Source organism: Bactrocera tryoni, chromosome 4 (genome assembly GCF_016617805.1).
Source record: "Bactrocera tryoni isolate S06 chromosome 4, CSIRO_BtryS06_freeze2, whole genome shotgun sequence".
Lineage (NCBI taxonomy): Eukaryota > Metazoa > Arthropoda > Insecta > Diptera > Tephritidae > Bactrocera > Bactrocera tryoni.
Window position 1 is genome coordinate 43,055,668 of NC_052502.1, and position 18,531 is coordinate 43,074,198.

The window sequence follows — 18,531 nt, forward strand, 5'->3', positions numbered from 1 at the left end:
GTCTTTGCTGATACTATTTTAGGCGCTGATAGCTGATATAATCGTTCGAGTTCATCTTCCTGGATGTCAATGGGTGGCTAATATTTCACCAACGTCAGTTGATATAGTCCGGAAATCACTGGTGTACTTAACTGGAGATAAAGTAGTTGTTGGTGCCTTCGTCCGTATCAAAAATCAGCCTTCTATTTCTAAAATAACTCGTAATTTTTATAAGGTATTCAGGGACTCGTGTTTCATTCGTTGCTTTGATTATGTGTGCTCATTTTGCGTTGTTGAACGCATTCTTGACATCCAGCACATTCCATCACATAATCAACATCCAGACCACCTACCCCTCATGTCATCCAAATTAAGCACAGCAAGAACTCCCGCCGCCTCATACCGCTGATTCAGTAATACTTGAACAGTCCCTTACAGGAAGGAATAAATTTTAGATTCCTAGTCAAAAGAACTCGTTTTTACTGGAATTCATGGCAAGACCACTTAAGCCGCCCAATTTTTTCCTGCTTTAAGGGGGTACTCTCATGTGAACGCATACATTTTACCACTTTTTAGGAAAATTTTTTTATGGGACAACAAAATTCAATCATTTTAATTTTTTATATATTTTTATTTGTATTTTGAAATGTACAAAAAAATTTTTTTTTTTTGGTTTTTTACATTTTTAATATATATTTTTCTTTAATTAAATCCCCAACAAAAAAAAATAGTAGTTCACTGGTCATGGTGATAGCGGCTGTTCATGTTGTCTGAAATAAAAAAATCGAATGGATTATTGTTCAGTAGTTCTGCGGCTATCGTCCGTACCAAATATAATCAATTTCATTAAAAAAAAATTTCGAAATTCAAAAAAGTCAGGAAAACCTTGTTTTTTTCGTTAAAAATCGTTAAAAAAAATGAAAATATTTTCGAAAATAAACAAGGGACGATAACTATAAATGAGTAGAAGAACTCATGTAAATTTTAAAGCAATCGGTTGAATACCTGTTTTTTTAGGACCATGACAGTAATCAGAAAATGATGATTCGAGAAAAATGCAGACTTGTCATGGCGCCTGGTACACAGTCGCTTACGACACGTCGGCGACTATGAGCTGTAACTTATCAAATACTATGAATTTCGGTCTGAATTTTTCACAGCATGTTTTCAATAGGTTTTACTGTCAAAATATAAAAAAAATCGATTTTTCGAAGTGATTACATGCGAATACCCCCTTAAAGACATTCATTCTGAAGCCGATAGTATCCAAACACAAGGAAAAAAAAAGGTCCTTCAAGTATCTTGAATAGTTTATTTATTAGTTTGCCACTCTGCCACCACACAGTTTTGCTGCAAAAACTATTATTTTTAAAAGACATAAATTTATTATTTGGCTCTTCTTTCCCTGGAAAACACTTCTATTTATAATATGTATTAAATTATTTTTATTCGAATATTGAGTTTTTGTGACCATGAGTAATAATAGCTTAATATGTTTGATAAAATGCTATCCATTGCTAAAAGGTATTATAATTTTAATATTATTTGGTTTTTAGAAATTTCAACAAACAAACTTGCAATAATAAACTTACTAAAAATAATAAATATCGTTGACGTGTTGGAACCCGTGGGTGAAAAGCACTTTTTTACGAAAATAAAACGCTTTCAAAAATAAATATTCACAGCTACACTGCGCATCTGGCCGAGTGTTTTTTATCCACCGATTCGCCAGTTTTCCAACACTTTACTATATAAATAAACACCTGCATAAACGGGCACGCAAATTGCTGTGCGCACACATACACATTTACATGTATGTGTGTAATATGCCATTTACGCGCATTTACTCGTAGTACACATTATTAGTACCTATTATTTTGGAAAATGTGTGCATTTGTTTACACACATGCTTGCTAAACTAATTTCAAAGCCAATTTGTATTATTTTTTGGTACGCCCATTAGCAGCATTAAGCAAATTTTTTCACATCATGGAGAACCTGCGGCTTTGATTTGCACATACAACATACAGATATATTATAATTGCATACACATAGGTATATACCGTTATGTGCGCTCAATGCTTTCTTTAATTATATTTGTTTAATGGGCACGTTAATCGCCTTTAAATTAGTTGCTGAAACGCTGAATAACAGTGATTGAAATCTTATTCCAATTCGCAGCAAATAAAAGTGAAATATAAGAAGCAATTTAGAAATGCTGAGTTCAAATATATGATGCTTTATGTAATAAGACAAAGAGTCACAGACGCAGATTTTAACGGGGATTTTTAGGAATAAATGAGCCAATGAGCCACGTCTAGACCAGTTTTGGCTCTTTGCGATACCAGATGGAGTTCAATTACTAGGTCCATGAGAAGTAGTCTTCCTTTAGGATACCTGCCTTGCTCTTTGTCCTCACTACCTACACCTCTTCCAGTGTCTCATACTGCGGGGTCCCCAGACGCTTACAGCGTAGCCTTGCCAATGCGGGACAAGTGTACAAGAGATACTCCGTTGTTTTCCTGGTGACTTGCTCTTGACATTTCCTGCCGTCTTCTCGATCGGCCAGCCCCATACTTCAGGCGTGTGTCGCCACCAGACAGTGACCAATTAATGTCCCGATCATGTTTCTACAGTCTCTTCTATCGAGTGCCAATAAGAATTTTTTGTACTTCTGATTTACCATTTTACACATTACTTTTGCAGTTTTCCCCAGAGGGAGTTTGTTCTCCGCAAAACTAATACGGCTGTGTAGACTGACGTTGAGCAACACTAAAAGCTCCGTCAACTCTTGCCAACAGGTGCTACTTCGGACTGAGTAGGCAATTGAAAAGTAAAGTCCTCCCTCGACGAACAAAAACCAAATAAGTATAAGTCACTCATAATTCCCGTCTTGCTATATGGTGCAGAGGCTTGGACGATGACAACAACTGATGAGTTGACGTTGCGAATTTTCGAGAGAAAAGTTCTGCGAAAGATTTATGATCCTTTGCGTATTGCCCACGACGAATATCGCATTCTATGGAACGATGAGCTGTATGAGATATATGACGACATTCACATAGTTCAGCGAATTAAAAGACAGCGGCTACGCTGGCTAGCTCATGTTGTCCGAATGAACGAAAACTCTCCAGCTCTGAAAGTATTCGACGCAGTATCCGCCGGTGGAAGCAGAGGAAGAGGAAGACCTCCACTCCGTTCGAAAGACCAGGTGAAGAAAGACCTGGTTTCGCTTGGAATATCCAATTGTCGCCACGTAGCGAAAAGAAGAAACGACTGGCGTGCTGTTGTTAACTCGGCTATAATCGCGTAAGCGGTGTCTACGCCAATAAAGAAGAAGAAGCTTGTTCCTACAGCTTTTAATTTCTTTTTTTATCATGCTTCTGCCCAGATCATAGATTTCCCAATATTGCTCACGTTTTCGCGTTTTAGCCGTGCAGCATTCTTGACAATACTATACCCACTATACCTTTGTGACCTAGCCACCCAGTGAAGTTGGTTGCTTCTGGCAACATTTTCCAGTGCTGTCCTGTCGATATGCGATACGAGAACCAGCTACGCGGCTTCATAATAGTAAAAACCTCAGCTTAAAATATACTGCAGGGGTCCAGCAACTTAAAAGGCTACCTCATGCTTAACTCTGGACAGTATATCTTTGCACCAACTCCATCATCCACTTTCGAGCCATCCGTATAAATGTTTAGAGTATTGCGCCCAGCTAACATATACTTTTAGGCCAACTATCTTTTTCTATCTTTACTTCGAACCTTCTTTCCCAGTTGAAAAGTAATATGTTGTCGGTGCCTGCCAAGTCACCATTACGCACCGAGCCATGCCCGAAGGTTCTCTATGTAAATTCTCCTGCAGCCAGTAGTCGTCCCGCCGATTATGTCGCGCAGTTTTCAGGTCTATAGATGACAGGTTTAGTATTAGTTTAAGAGCCAACGTTGGAGTTATTCAAGCTACCGTCATGCACAGCGCAGCGAGCCTCTGAACTCTTTTCATTGGCTTCCGTACGCCTGTCCACCATACTACTACACTGTAGAGCAGAATTGGTCTTGCAATAGCTGTGTAGCACCAGTGCATGAGAGAGGGAGAGAGCCCCAGGTTGTACCGAGCATCATAAAGCATTGCTAGCCTTCTTCACTGTTTATTCCACATTGTGCTTCTACAGCAGTTTGCAGTCGAATATCCATAGAAGCGAAGATAGTACTCCATCTTGCGAAGTACCTCTGCAGATTTCTTCTGCTCTTATCCTTCTAGAGGTCAAGAGGCTTCCGATCCAACGTTGTATAGCAGCATCAACAGCTATTGACTGAATTCTGCTCATAATACTGTGACAGTAAATGTTTCGAAGAAAAAATTAAATATTTTTCGAGTTACACCCTTTTACGAAGTACCAAATGAAAAGGCCATTGAGACTGATGCCGAAGGCCGGCATAGCAAAAAGGAGTTCAACGCAAAAGAACCAGGTGTTGGTCCAACCGAGGGTTATTTTTTTTTGAAGCGCGGCCAAAGGCCGCCAATGCAGAAAAGAATTCTATGCGGAAAACTAATGTGTTATATAATGGGTTGAATAAAACCTGTCAAATCAGGTAAGGATCTACTAAGATCGGGTGCAAACGAACATTTTAAACTCCCGCAAGCAGCAAAGCCGCAATTTAACATGAAAAGGAAAACGTCAACCAAAGAATTTACTTCGAATGAATAAGCCATAAAAATAATTTTGGTGTATTAATAAAGTAATGAAACCCAAAGTGGCTTGATGTATTCGAAAGTAGTGGTTAAAATTTTGGAAGAGCAACGAAGACATATAAGCAAATGTGGATTCCTCAAATTTAGCGACAAAGAAAAATTGTCTGCGAAGCGAATACTTCGATAGTGCATAGAAAAAGGCAAGTTTAGATAAAATATTTTGTGTCTATTGAATTAAGCATATTTATCAAATATTTTTTTCATAGTATTTATTGTTTATTTACATATTGAATATTTTTATATTTTTCAGACAGGTGACAACACTTTCAAGCTATTCAGATTTCACAAGAACACTCTTCTGCTTTTTATAAATCTATCCTGAAAGTTTCAAAAAAAAATCCGTTGAAAAAACGCCAATCTCTTTATCCTCTCATTTAAAGGTTATTAAAATATATAATTGGATGAAATGGAGAAACTTTGCACACACTCAAACCGATTAAGATAAAAACCCTATATAATACAGGATTTTAAAATCTTCCTTTTCTTTATTGGCGTAGTCAACGCTGGTTCCAAGATAGAAGAAATGATTTCAGACCTCAAACTAATGATTGCCAACAGTGACAAATACTTCGTCTTGCCCTCGCTAAATACCAGATCCATTTGCTTCACTACCAAATTCAGACATAGCGGCATAAAGGCAGTTCCTTTTCATGTGTGTGTGGGCGTGTGTCGATCCTCTTTTCACGGGTCTTTTCCAAGATTTGGCGCATGCTGAAAATCTGGTAAGTTAGTGATTTTCCAGGTTTGAAGCCTGTTCTGAAGCACACTTAAATTTCAATCGTCGATCATGCTTTCTTCCGACTATATTATATCCAAGAGCTGATACATGCTACTTATCAGTTCTTCGCCACCGCATTTGAATAGCTCGCTCGGCAATCCATCGGCTCCGCCGCTTTGTTGTTCTGCAGACGGGTAATTGCCATTTGAACTTCTTCATGGTCGGGCAATGGAACGTCTGTGCCATCGTCATCGATCGGAGAATCGGCTTCACCATCTCCTGGTGTCATGCTTTCACTGCCATTCAGCAGACTGGAGAAGTACTTTCTCTTCTCTTCTTTGACAGTTTACCCAAAAAATCGTTAATATAGATGCAACGAAAATATTAATACGTTTCTAGGTTTCTGAGTACAAAACTGATTTCTGCACTAAAAAGGCAATTTCTATAAGGAAATGTCACAAGGCTAATAGCGTTTTAATTCAGCGGCACAATCAAAGACGTTACATAAGGTGGCATTAAAATCAATCCCTGATAATAGGCTTTAAGCGAAAAACATACATACATATTCTCGATCTCGCAAAAATAGCGCAAATTAATGTGCTGAGCAATACAAATTGCCTCTGCTATAAAAAAAGCTAAAATGGCCACCATTCTTTAAATTTCCAAAGAATACTCAAAACGTTGTTTAATTTAATGCGAAAATAAAACAACACGTATGATTGAAACATTAAATCTCCAGAGGACGAAAATCACACAAAAAGTAATCAAATTGCCTTCTAACTTGCTTCTTCCGCTTCTCACTTGCATAACGCCGAAATTGCCTCCTGCTGCTCTCAAAAGCTTATTTTCGCACATCCGAAGCAATTACTTTCTAAGACATTTGAAATGGGGTCTCTTCGAGCATTTGTTTTCACTTTCTTATTTCGCACCTGGAAACAACCAATCGCATACGCATACAAGTATACACACGTACGTGGCCTTCGCATTCGAGGAAGAACATACGCATTTACGCATTTGTATTGCGTATCAAGGTGCTTTGCGTATTCGAATTATTTACTTTGTCGTGTATATGTCATTTTGTCACAAGCTCAACATGTGTGAGGAATTATTTCCGGTAGCGTTTGGCATTTCCTATTTACGTGCAAATTTATGCCTACATTGTGGCCGCGGGGGTTGTTTTATACACGCATATATCTGTGCATATGAAATTATGTATATATTCCTGCACTTATATATAGTATATGTGCCAGAAATATATAATTAACTGCTAGTTGCGTCAATAATAAATTTTCCATCACACATGGCACCCTCTGAGTTAATACTACGGTATTTGAAGTTTAAATTGAGGCTGATTGGGTTGAACAGCTTTAAAAGCAACCTGAAGCATTAATTTATGACTTCCCTATTTGACTACTTATTTCATATGTTTTTAGGAAAATTCCTAAGCAAACTTGTAGCAAATGGCATATTCTACTCGGAAGTTGTGCATACATATATGTACATACATACATATACTATATGCCAACGGATTTTCCAATCTTCGAAACACTTTATGTAGTCACTTGCCGGGATGCCCTTCAGTTCCGTCTTCGCTGCGGCTTGAATCTCCTCTATCGGTAAAAAACGGTGTCCCCGGAGCTTGGTGAACAGCCAGAAGTCGCACGGCGCCAGATCAGGTGAATACGGTGGTTGCGGAACGATATGGGTTGAGTTTTTGGCGAAATGATCACGAATTTCGAGGCCAGTATGGGATGCTGCATTATCGTGGTGTAAAAACCAAGAATTGTTTTTCCACAATTCCGGCCTTTTTAGGCGGATAGCGTTACGCAAACGATGCATAACGTTCAAATAATATTCCTTGTTGACTGTTTGACCGGTTAGAAGGAATTCATAATGCACAACACCACGATAATCGAAGAAAACAGTCAACATGACCTTGGTTTTTGAGCGACTTTGGCGCAATTTTTTTGGTCTCGGCTCTCTTTTGGCACGATATTTGCTCGATTGATCGGTTGTTTCGGGGTCGTAAGCATAGATCCAAGTCTCATCGCCAGTTATAATGCGTTTCATGACACCCTGGTTGTCGGAAAGCCTTTTTTCCAAAAAATTCAATGTTTTCGGTACCAGTCGAGATTTGACGCGCTTGAGTCCCAAAACATCCTTCAAACTGGTATTGGCTGAGCCTTTCGATATGCCAACTTCATCAGCAAGGTCTCTAATTGTTAATCGACGGTTTTTCAACACCAAATCTTTGATTTGTTGAACGTGAGCTTCGTCGGTTGAGGTTGATGGTCGCCCTGGACGCTCTTCGTCTTCGACACTTTCACTGCCGGCTTGGAACTCACTATACCACTTGTAAACATTTTTTTTAGACATAGCCTCATCACCAAAGGCTTTCTGCACCATCCTCAGCGTATCCGCAGCAGAAAATTGATTCCGTAAACAAAATTTAATGCAAATTCTTTGCTCAACAAATTTCGACATCGCAAAAAACGAAAAACTCACTTTTAGCAGCTCACAAAACGACACGTATCTCAAACACTAATGAATATTTTGACATGAAATTTGACATAAATGTGACTGACAGTACTACCAACCTAAAAAAAAAAAATAATTCTCCAAATCCTTCGACGCGCGCAGTTTAAATTTAAATGTCACCTTATTTTTTGGGCACAGTAGTAAGTGCATTGCATCGGGAGGGGATTACTTTGAAGGGGTGAAATTTATTTGGAAGAATAAATAAAGAATTTTCAAATCATTAAATTTTATTACGAAAATTCGTGCGTTTCCCTCAACTTATGGTCAACAAAATCGTCATACTGACAGGACCATTTGCATTACCATAATCCATGTTGAGACCAAGCATTCATTACTGGACCGAATAGACCACGTCCAGCACGCAGTGAAGAAAATCTAGCAGCTGTAGCTGAGAGTGTACACGAAGATCGTGGACAGTCGATTCGGCGCCGTTCGCAGCAACTCGGACTGACGTATAAAACGAATTGGAGCAATTTATGCCGAGATTTTAAATACAGCTTGTGCATGAACTGAAGCCGCTCAACCTTCCTAAGCGACATCTCTTCGCTCTATGGGCTCTTGAAATGTTCTAAGAAAATCCGAAGTTTTCGAGCAAAATATGTTTAGCGATTATGCTCATTTCTGGCTCTGTGGGTAAGTAAACAAACAAAATTGCCGCACTTGGGACGAAAAACAACTCAAGAGATTCAAGAACTGTCTTTTTACCCAGAAAAACAACGTTTTGTGTGCCGGCGGAATCATCGATTCATACATTATTTCTTTAAAACTGATGCCAGTGAGAACGTAACCGTCAATGGCGACCGTTATCGCGCCATTATAACCGAATATTTCATATCAAATTGAGGCTCGTAAACTTGGCGACATTTGGTTTCAACAAGACGAACACTTTCCACACATCGCATCAATCAGTGAGCAGATAATTTCACGTTTTGGGCCGCTCGATTGGTCACCATGATCGTGTGACATATTCTTGTGGGCATACATATGTAAAGACCCAAGTCAATGCGGATAATCTCGCTTCGATTCAGGCCTTTGTGCAAACCTTTATACGTGTCATTGATCAGTTGCTCAAACGAGCCATCGAAAATTTGACTTAGCGGCTGGGACGTAGACGCGGCCAATATTTGAAAGAAGTAATCTTTAAAAAATTAATGCCGAAGTATGTATGTTCTTTGAAGTGAAAATAATCATTCCCTATTAAACGTGACGTTTCTGTGGTTTTTTTCTTTAATAAAGTAGAAAATTGTAATAAATAAAAGTAACCTTGAAATGGCTCACCCGATATTTACAGATAAAATTTATCTAAATATTTCAACAGAGATGGAATGAGTTTAGAAGGTTCAATCTGACTATGTAAAGTAATGCAACTTGCAAATATAGCCTTCCATTCCTATGTTGTATGATTCGTAAGGCGATTTAAGGACACAAATGTTAATTTTCCTGTCAACTCTTGTACCATTTAACCGTCGCTCTTAGTTTGGCATGGCCATTTTGTTCTACAATAGGTAAAAGCCATCAAATTGAGGTCAGAAGAGATGTACGATTTCTGCATGAATTTCATCATTCCTAACCCTCGACCTAATGCGGGCACAATATGAAGCTTTTTCCCTTAACGATCCAACCGGGTGCTGTGCTTCAGCATTCCTTAGCATTGAGCGCTTTGGCTTCAACAATTTTCTGTTGTGTCCTTTTATTGTTTATTCATGTTACATGATCTAACCGCTGTACTTTGGTTAAATGTTTTCGTCATTCATAAGTTGATTCAGCTCATTGTTTCACCTTAAAGGCCACTCGTCATTGCCTCCAAAAACCGTAATGACGACTGCTTCTAGTTGCATATTATTATTATAATCCTAAGAAATGTTATCTAAAACCTTTTTAAATAAAATATTGGTTATCCCAATTTGCTTGCCACAAAGCCAATACGCTTTTGCATTTGAAAATATGAAAATATATATATATATTTGTGAACTTGAACAATTCCTCATTAATGCTTATTCGCTTGTGCATTTGACCTCAATTCGGCCAAATCATTTTCATTTAAAATTAATATTTACCAGCCTGGCGATTGTGGCAAATACTTGTTACTCATACGCCTAGGTGTTCGTGGTTGCACGTATAGTTTTATAAATAGTTCATCAAAGTTATTATAGGGGTTATTGCTTGTATGCATTTAATCCAGCTACACAAAGCTATTGAATGGACTTATGCATACATATATTTTTGCTTGCACATCTTTTAGTGCCAACAAATAACGACCTAGCCTAAAAAACCAATGCTATTCCGCATGGTTTGTAAATCCTGCATGCATTATTTTACGCTGCATTTGTAGAAAATATAAAGAACCAATAAGCACGGATAAAATTTGATGCTAGTGGCATAGAAATATTTATATAACTTAAATTAGCTTTAAATACATCGGTATTATTGAAATTCCAATTAATCAGATTTAACCAACGAATATACTAAATGGTATGATGATATAACTCCTTACATACTGACTTGAAATCGAATCACTTCATTCGAATGTTATGCTAAGACCGACGGCTTGTTTGAAAAGAATATTGACAGCACTTACTTAGTCATTTTACGAAAAAACCCTTTCCCAAATAATTTTGAGAAATACTGGCGAGCGGACATTCCTTGGGCGAATAAAAAAATAATATCATGGGCTTATAAGGCATATAGCAAACCAAATAATTAGCCAATTACTTTGTGTGGAAACCTCGAGAGTCTCTTTAGGATTACTTATATTCCAAAAATGGCTTCACTTCAAATAAGGCAGGAATGTGCCTTTTCGCTGACAACATTTTCTTCAGTGCAAGAAACAAGGCAAAATCTGCAGAGCATAACTGGATGGGATGGATCAAGTTTACTTTTGTAGCTCTGGTGTGCTATGGCATACCTCTAAAAGCAACCTATCTAACAACAATTATACATACTATTTTATCAATTGTATTTAAAAAACTGGTGAGCTGGGCTCAACTGAAATAATTCATAGATTAATTTATAAGTATTAAATTTTAGTCAAGTCTGCTTGCCCCGGCGGGTACTGCGTCGAATACTATCAGAGCTGGAGTGTTTCCGTCCATTCGGACAAAATGAGCTAGCCAGCGTAGCCGCTGTTTTTTAATTCGCTGAACTATGTCGATGTCGTCGTATATCTCATATAGCTCAACGTCCCATCGACTGCTGTAATTGCCTATGCGCAGAGGACCATAGTTCTTCCGCTTTTAGTATTAGTCAGTTTACACAGCGGATTAGTTTTGCGGGGATACTCTGAAGAGGGCATCAACCAGCTGGGCAGCGGCACCTTTTCAATTAAGGTACCGCACATTCCAGGTGCATGTCCTTAATATGCTTGCAGTGGTCGTCATTAAAGGTGCATCATTCGAGGCTGTTTTGTTCTTTTCATTGGGGGTGTCTTTTAAAGTGTCTGGTCTCAAACCCAGCGCACAACCCTAGATGGGATGTTTCGACACCTAACTTTAGCTCGCCTAAGATCCGAGATCTAAAACCGTAAGAATCGTTTCTGGCCACTCCCAAGTGAATGGCGCTCAGAGGACTTTCCTCACTTGCATGAACTTCTACACATGGCTCCATCCTCTTCTCACCCTTCCGGTTAATCTTAAAATATATCTAATTGAAAAGTACATATTGAATAAAAATAAAACATATTAGTTCAATTATAACGAGAGGTTTATAAACAAACTTGTTATCTACAATTACCTACTGTGTAGAGTCTTCGGCCCCCTTCGGTACCCTTGTAACAGTGAATTAAAAGAAAGATAATGGCATTATATTTCCCATGGGAGCACTGCCAGCTGCGGCACCCACTCACAAAAAGCAATCGCACAAAAGGGAATAAGCATTGCAATTACATGAAATGGCATTAATTCCAGCGCAAGCAATGATGCATGCGACATGTACTTGCACTTTGGATGCTGGCTGTCTTCAGATCTGCAAGAAGGCATATTCACTTGTATGTATGTAACTCGTGACTTTTGAACCTCAATTGGTATGCATACGGCTATGCTCTCAACAGCATTAAAACATTTCTGAATTTATTACAAACACACACACATACACATATACATATGAGTGCATAGGTGCATGTGTGATACAGTTGCATGCGAAATGAGTGAGCGTGTGTCTTCAGTCTTTTCTGGTATTGATTGCCTCTCCGCCGATGAGCAGCTTGGCTTTTGCTATTGAATTGCAAATAAAATATCACATTATGGGTAAGCTGAAAGACAAGCGAGCAATTCGCTCTGCAATCAGTTGTGCATTCAAAAAAGCAAATAAGGCATCGGAAGTGTATTTGTTGGTGGTGGTTCCAACCAACTTCCGACGCTTCGTTGTCAAGCTTGCACCTTCTTAAAAGAGCGTTTAAATTTGGAAAAATTAAAATATAGTAACAAAGATGTTTGAGAAGATGGTCTGCTAATCTGATTAATAACAAGTAAAGGAGACCTAGGAGGATGGAGTCATGTGTAGAAGTTCACGCAAGTGAGGAAAGTTCTGAGATCGCCATTCACTTGGGAGTGGCCAGAAACGATTCTTTTACACATGGCTCAAGCAGCTCACTACTTCCGGTCTTTGACCAAGTATCCTCTGGGTAGCCTAAGAACATCCGTTCGAAGGCGAGCTAATGTGAGAAGGTGAAACATTCCCTCCGCAGGGTTGTGCGCTGGGTTTGGGACCCGCCACGTAAAAAATCTTCCCAATGAAAATTCGGCTATAATCGCGGAAGCGGTGTTTACGCCAATTAAGAAGAAGAAGAAGAAGAAGAAGGAAGACCTAAGGTCCCCGAGCATTTCGACTGGTAACTGGCGAATTGCACGCGTAATGTTTTGCTTCAAGACTTTGGACTTTCCATATTCCCACAGGCAAAGTCTAACGATGTGATACTACACGATCTTGGTGGCCAATCGACCGGCCCAAAACATGAAATTATCTCTTCACCAAAGTGTTCTCTCAATAAATTCATTGATTGATGCGATGTGTGGGAAGTGGCGCCGTGTTATTGAAACCAAATACCGCCGAGATTACCAACTTCAATTTCAGGCATCAAATAGTCGGTTATCATGGCGTGATGTCGCCATTAACGGTTATGTTTTCACTGGCATCAATTTTGAAGAAATATGGACCAATGATTGCACAGGCCCATAAACCACACCAAACCGTAGTTTTTTCTGATGAAATGGCAGCTCTTGAATGTCTGCAGGTTGCTCTTCGTCCCAAATGCGGCAATTTTGATTTTTTACATACCCATTGAGCTAGAAATGGGCCTCAACGTTTGGGGAGTTCGAACGACTTCAGCTCTTGCACAGGCTTTATTTTGCATGCTTTCAATTTAAGATCACCATGTAAAATTCGCCAAGTAGTTCCCTAGGTCAATCCAAGTTTATGTGTAAGGCGCCGAATGCGAAACAATGCTAAGCAAAAATAACAAGACACGTTGACCTTCACGCGTAAACTGTCAAAGAAAGACTATTGAAAAAAGTACCTCTACTTGAATCACTCATTAGATGCATCTAATGCTATACATTGTAACAAATAACAGTTTTACTTTTTGGTGAAAAATTCTTCTTCCTAAAATTTCGATTAATGTCGTTTCGTAGGCGTGGCAATAACCCGATTCCGTCCATATGCAATACCTATATTCTCCAAGATATCTCAACAGCTTACAACTGGCACAGAAGAAAGAGGGACAAATGGGCAGACAGTAACCGAATTTCAACTCGTCTGGTCATCCTGATCATTCATATATAGTATGTATGTTTGATTCTATATCTGCCCCGATTAGCTTAAGATATTACAAACAACGTTATCTTTCTCATGGCTCTCATGGTTAAAGGCAAATTGAATGAAATTTCGTTTATGAGTTACCTATTAGTTCTATGGTCGAAAGGAAGCGGATTACATGTCAATCCGAATAAAACTGATCTGGTTTAATTTGCGAGGACCATAAAATCCTGGAGGCACCCCTTTCCTCATTGGGCAGCTCTCGAATTCACCATGTTGAAAATATGAAATACTCGGACGTCATCCCTGTTATAAAGCTATCATGTAAGCCCAAAGTTAAGCAGAAGGTAAAGAAAGCACTGATATAACGGAGCTATTGAGAAGCGATCGGGTCTCTCACTAAAAGTTGTGTATTTGTCTGGGGGAGGGCGCTCGACAAACCTACACTCGCTGAGTAAGAAGAACGTCTTCACCGAGAGCCTCTCATTGGCATAAGCAATGCACCACATATAACTCAAACGATGACACTTAATGCCGTTCTGTGTACAGCACCCATGGACATTGCCGCCAGATGCATTGCTGCGAAGATTGCTGTCAGACTCCGGGCAGCCGGACATATTAAGGGTCCCAGAGTGGGATATTCCAAAATCTTCTCGAAATCCGAAATCCAGTGCGCTGCGGCACCTACTCCTAGCCGCTTCATTCCTAGGCCTGGAGCTCGCAGACAGTGAAGCGCTTTGTAGGTATACGACAGTCGTTTTGACCAGTACTTAGGAGTTCTGGCAGTCCAAGTGGGATTATTTATGGTTTCACGAATATCAGCCTATTTATTTAACCTAACTGAGAGTATAAAAATGACTATCGCTTAGTACAACTACATATATGTTCAGGTTTGAGGCTTATCCCGGGGCCAAGGATGTTCTGCCGCCCCCCTTTATCTACCTACCTACAAGTTTCATGAGGTGGTTCGAACAAAAGTGAATTTTTACAAAATACCTTCGATATTAAGTATATAAAATTTAGGAACTAGAAGCCACGCTAATTCTGTAGTTCCACAATTCTCACAATACGGTTTTTTTTACAAGACATCTTATTAAAAGCCATGGAAAGAACCCATTTTTTCCCCCATTATCTTGTACACTTTTGTCACAATTTGCAGGAATTATTACCCGAATTGGAGTTTTTAAATACCATTTTGCTGCCCCCAAGACGTTGCGCTCGGGGCGACGGCCCCACTTCGGCCCCCTCTAGCTACGCCACTGACTTATAGCAAAGATCTCTGCTTATAATATGCTCGGAAAACTACCCATAGGTATAGAGAGTTAGATGCGCTTGCGACTCCTCCTATGTTTACGATGACTGTACTATCCCTAAGCCGTAGCTCGAGAGCGGAATCGTTCCATTCAGCCTTACTGCTAAGGGTAACCTTGAACTTCTTAAAGAAGCTTACACTTTTGGTAATGCTGTCCGGTGGGAGATTTGCTAGTGGTATGTTACCACTTAAGTCCTTCATGCGCTGGGAAGAGATTACCTTACCTCTGTCAAACCCTTCTGTTGTCATTTGGGGCAGTGTGCGTTTGGCAACCTGACCGATTACTAAGTGAAGCGGTGTGAGCTCCATCATGACTTCAAGTACCGCCGTCGCAGATACAGTCGAATCATTGCAGCTTCGATAATTGAACCGCTCCATATGTGATAATCGGTCACATGATCATTAGTCATCTTTATCTCTCAGCCAACACTGGTTAGGTCGTCTCTAGGGATTATTCAATTCAACCCCTCCTCACCATCCCTTGGCTAGATATGTTATTGAGTCACTTCACTTTTTATGAAACTTAAAACTTTGGATACATTCAGATTTGTATTCCAGAATTGCAAACGATTGAAAGTCCTTTCAACATTTTCGTACAACCCAAGCAAGCGAAAAAAGGAAAGTATTATTGGTTACCATATTTATTTCTTTTGTTTTTGTATTTTTTTATATTTCATGATATTATTTATTATACTTATTGTATTTGATTGCATTATTATTGAGAAAAAAGCTGCGCTTTCCATTTGCATTTATCGCATTTTTTATATATTTAAGTGCAACAAATATTTTAGTCGATACCATTTATAAATATTTTCCTTTATCATTTTTTAATTTTTTTTTTTTAGATTTTACGATTAATTTACATTAGCTGATAATTTCATTTTACAAGCCGCTGCATATTTTCAAGTTTGTTGTTAAACCTTTTGTTTTCAACTTTTACACCGTAACAACGCACAAGTACAAAAAATATTGTTTTTGTATTTTGCTCAAATATGGAATACACATGGGAGTATATGCATAGGCAGGCTGACAGGCGCCTAGTAAGTTATTATTATCAAGAGCTAGGTTGAGCTTTACTAGAATTCTGCAACACCACAACTATTTTCACAGACAACTTAACAAATAAGCATTTAAAGAAAACATAATCTTTGGATGGGATACAAAAGTATGAAAGCGGAGGTGTTGCCAGGAGTAATTACCACTTAAATGTGTTTATGTATAGTGTGTTATTATTACTGTTGGCTAAAGCTAAACTTTTTATTGGCTACATATAAAAAATGCATTTCGAATTTAGCTTAGACTACACTATATATATTCGGTATATATGTATATACGTCTATATATGCAAACAATTCATTTAATTGGATTCTATATTACTAGGAAAAGAAGCTCGATTTACGATTTAACAATATTTTTGCAATAATTCTGAGTTTGCTGGGTTTGAACGCTTTCGTCAATTGCTCCAATTATTGCGTTTACCGTTATTTCTCAATGTTTTTGTAACGCTGTAGAATTTTGTAACAAAATGAATCTCTTACAAACTATTGGTAGTACAGCAAAGCATTAGCAATAATAACAACAACAACGCATTTTGTTGTTGTTTGCTGCGTTCTTCTTTAGTTCAGCGTTTCACATTTCTCTTAAGTTTTTGCATATGCATTTATTTGATTTATTGCACTTTCCTTTGCTTTCCCGTGTTTGTTTCAATCGCTGCACTTGCCACTAACCGACTCTCCTCACATAATCATCGCTTTCTTTCGTTTAATACATATCAAAATAGTTTGTTAATTGTTTTTTATTTCAATTATTTGCGCGATATGCTACTTTTTTGTTTGCTAGCTACTTATTGCTGCCTTTACGTAACCCTAATTGAATATATTTATATGTAATATTTATATTTGAAAGCAAATTAATAATTTCTGAGCACAAAAATGTAGTAAAATATTTTTGTAACCAGGGTCGCAATAAATACATTAAAAAATAATTGAATAAACATTTGAATTATTTTTTTTTTATTTTTTAATAACAAAAGTCAGATTAAAAAAAATTAATCACAAATACGGCATTAAAACACAAAATAATGCAATAAAAAATAAAAAATAAACATTTTTATAAAAATTTATTTAAATTAAAAAATTATTTAAATAAAAAATGTATTTATTTGAAATTTACTACTTATTATTTATTTGAAAAATATTATTAATTCCAATCCCAAAAACCCCATTGCAAAATAGAGAGAAAAAATGTTAATACCAAAACCTGAATTAAAATTAATTTATTTATTTACTAGTTATTTTATTATTTATTTCAATTTAATTAAAATAAATTTTAAATCCCAATCCCGAAAACGGAATTGAAAAATAGAACGAAAAATTTTTTATCCCAAAAATCGTATTTAAATTGAAAATAAATATGTATGTATATACATATGTAAATATAAATACAAATAATTTTTAATCTTAAATACCTTATGGAAAACCAAAAAAAATTTATCTTAAGCATAAAATTAAGAATTAAAAAATTAAAAAAATAAAAAAAAATTGAGTCCCAAAAATCGGACTAATATTAAATTTAAAAAATTTTAAATTTTTAATCTCAAACATCTTGGACTAAACTAATTCCGAAATCGGTACTAAAAAATGAAAAATCAATAAATGAAAGTTTAATTTTTAATTCACAATTTTTTTAATGAAAAAATTTGCAACCCTGATGACAAAAATATAATTATTATATGTTTTTAATAATGAATATTCACCTATGTACATATGTATATATGTACACACAATCATCAGTTTTGTTTGAAATACTTCGTTCAGCAGCACGTCTTGAAAAAAAAAACATGAAACCATTCATTAAATAAAAGAAAAACTTCATTGGCGTACATCAAAATCATACAAAATTTATTAATATAATGAACGCTTTATAATAGATGTTGTTGTATTATCAAGATAAATTTATATTTGGTATTAAATTATAAATGTAGTTAATAGCATTTCCATAAAATTCGATATTATATCCGATTTATATCTAAAACATTATAAATATAAAACAAAATTGCATACATAATTTGAATGTTCTTTGCATATGTATAAAATATATTTTATAACTAATAATAAAAGAGACTAAACAAAATGTGTTTAGCTTTTGCAGTAAACGTAAATACCAATTTCAATTGATATGCAATGGCACTATTAGAACTATTTAACCAATTCACTTTAGTTGAACTAAAATCAGCTAATTTAAAGAAAAAAAAAATTAAAATTAACAAAAAAAAAATTTAAAAAAAAATTTTAAAAAAATTAAAAAAAAAAAAATAAATTAAAAAAATAATAAAAAAAAAAAATAAAAAAAAATAATAAAAAAAAAATTAAATAATAATAAAAAAATAATAATAAATAAAAAAATAAAAAATAAAAAAATTAAAAAAAAAATATAAAAAAAAATAAAAATTAATTTAAAACAAATTAATTGAAAAAACAAT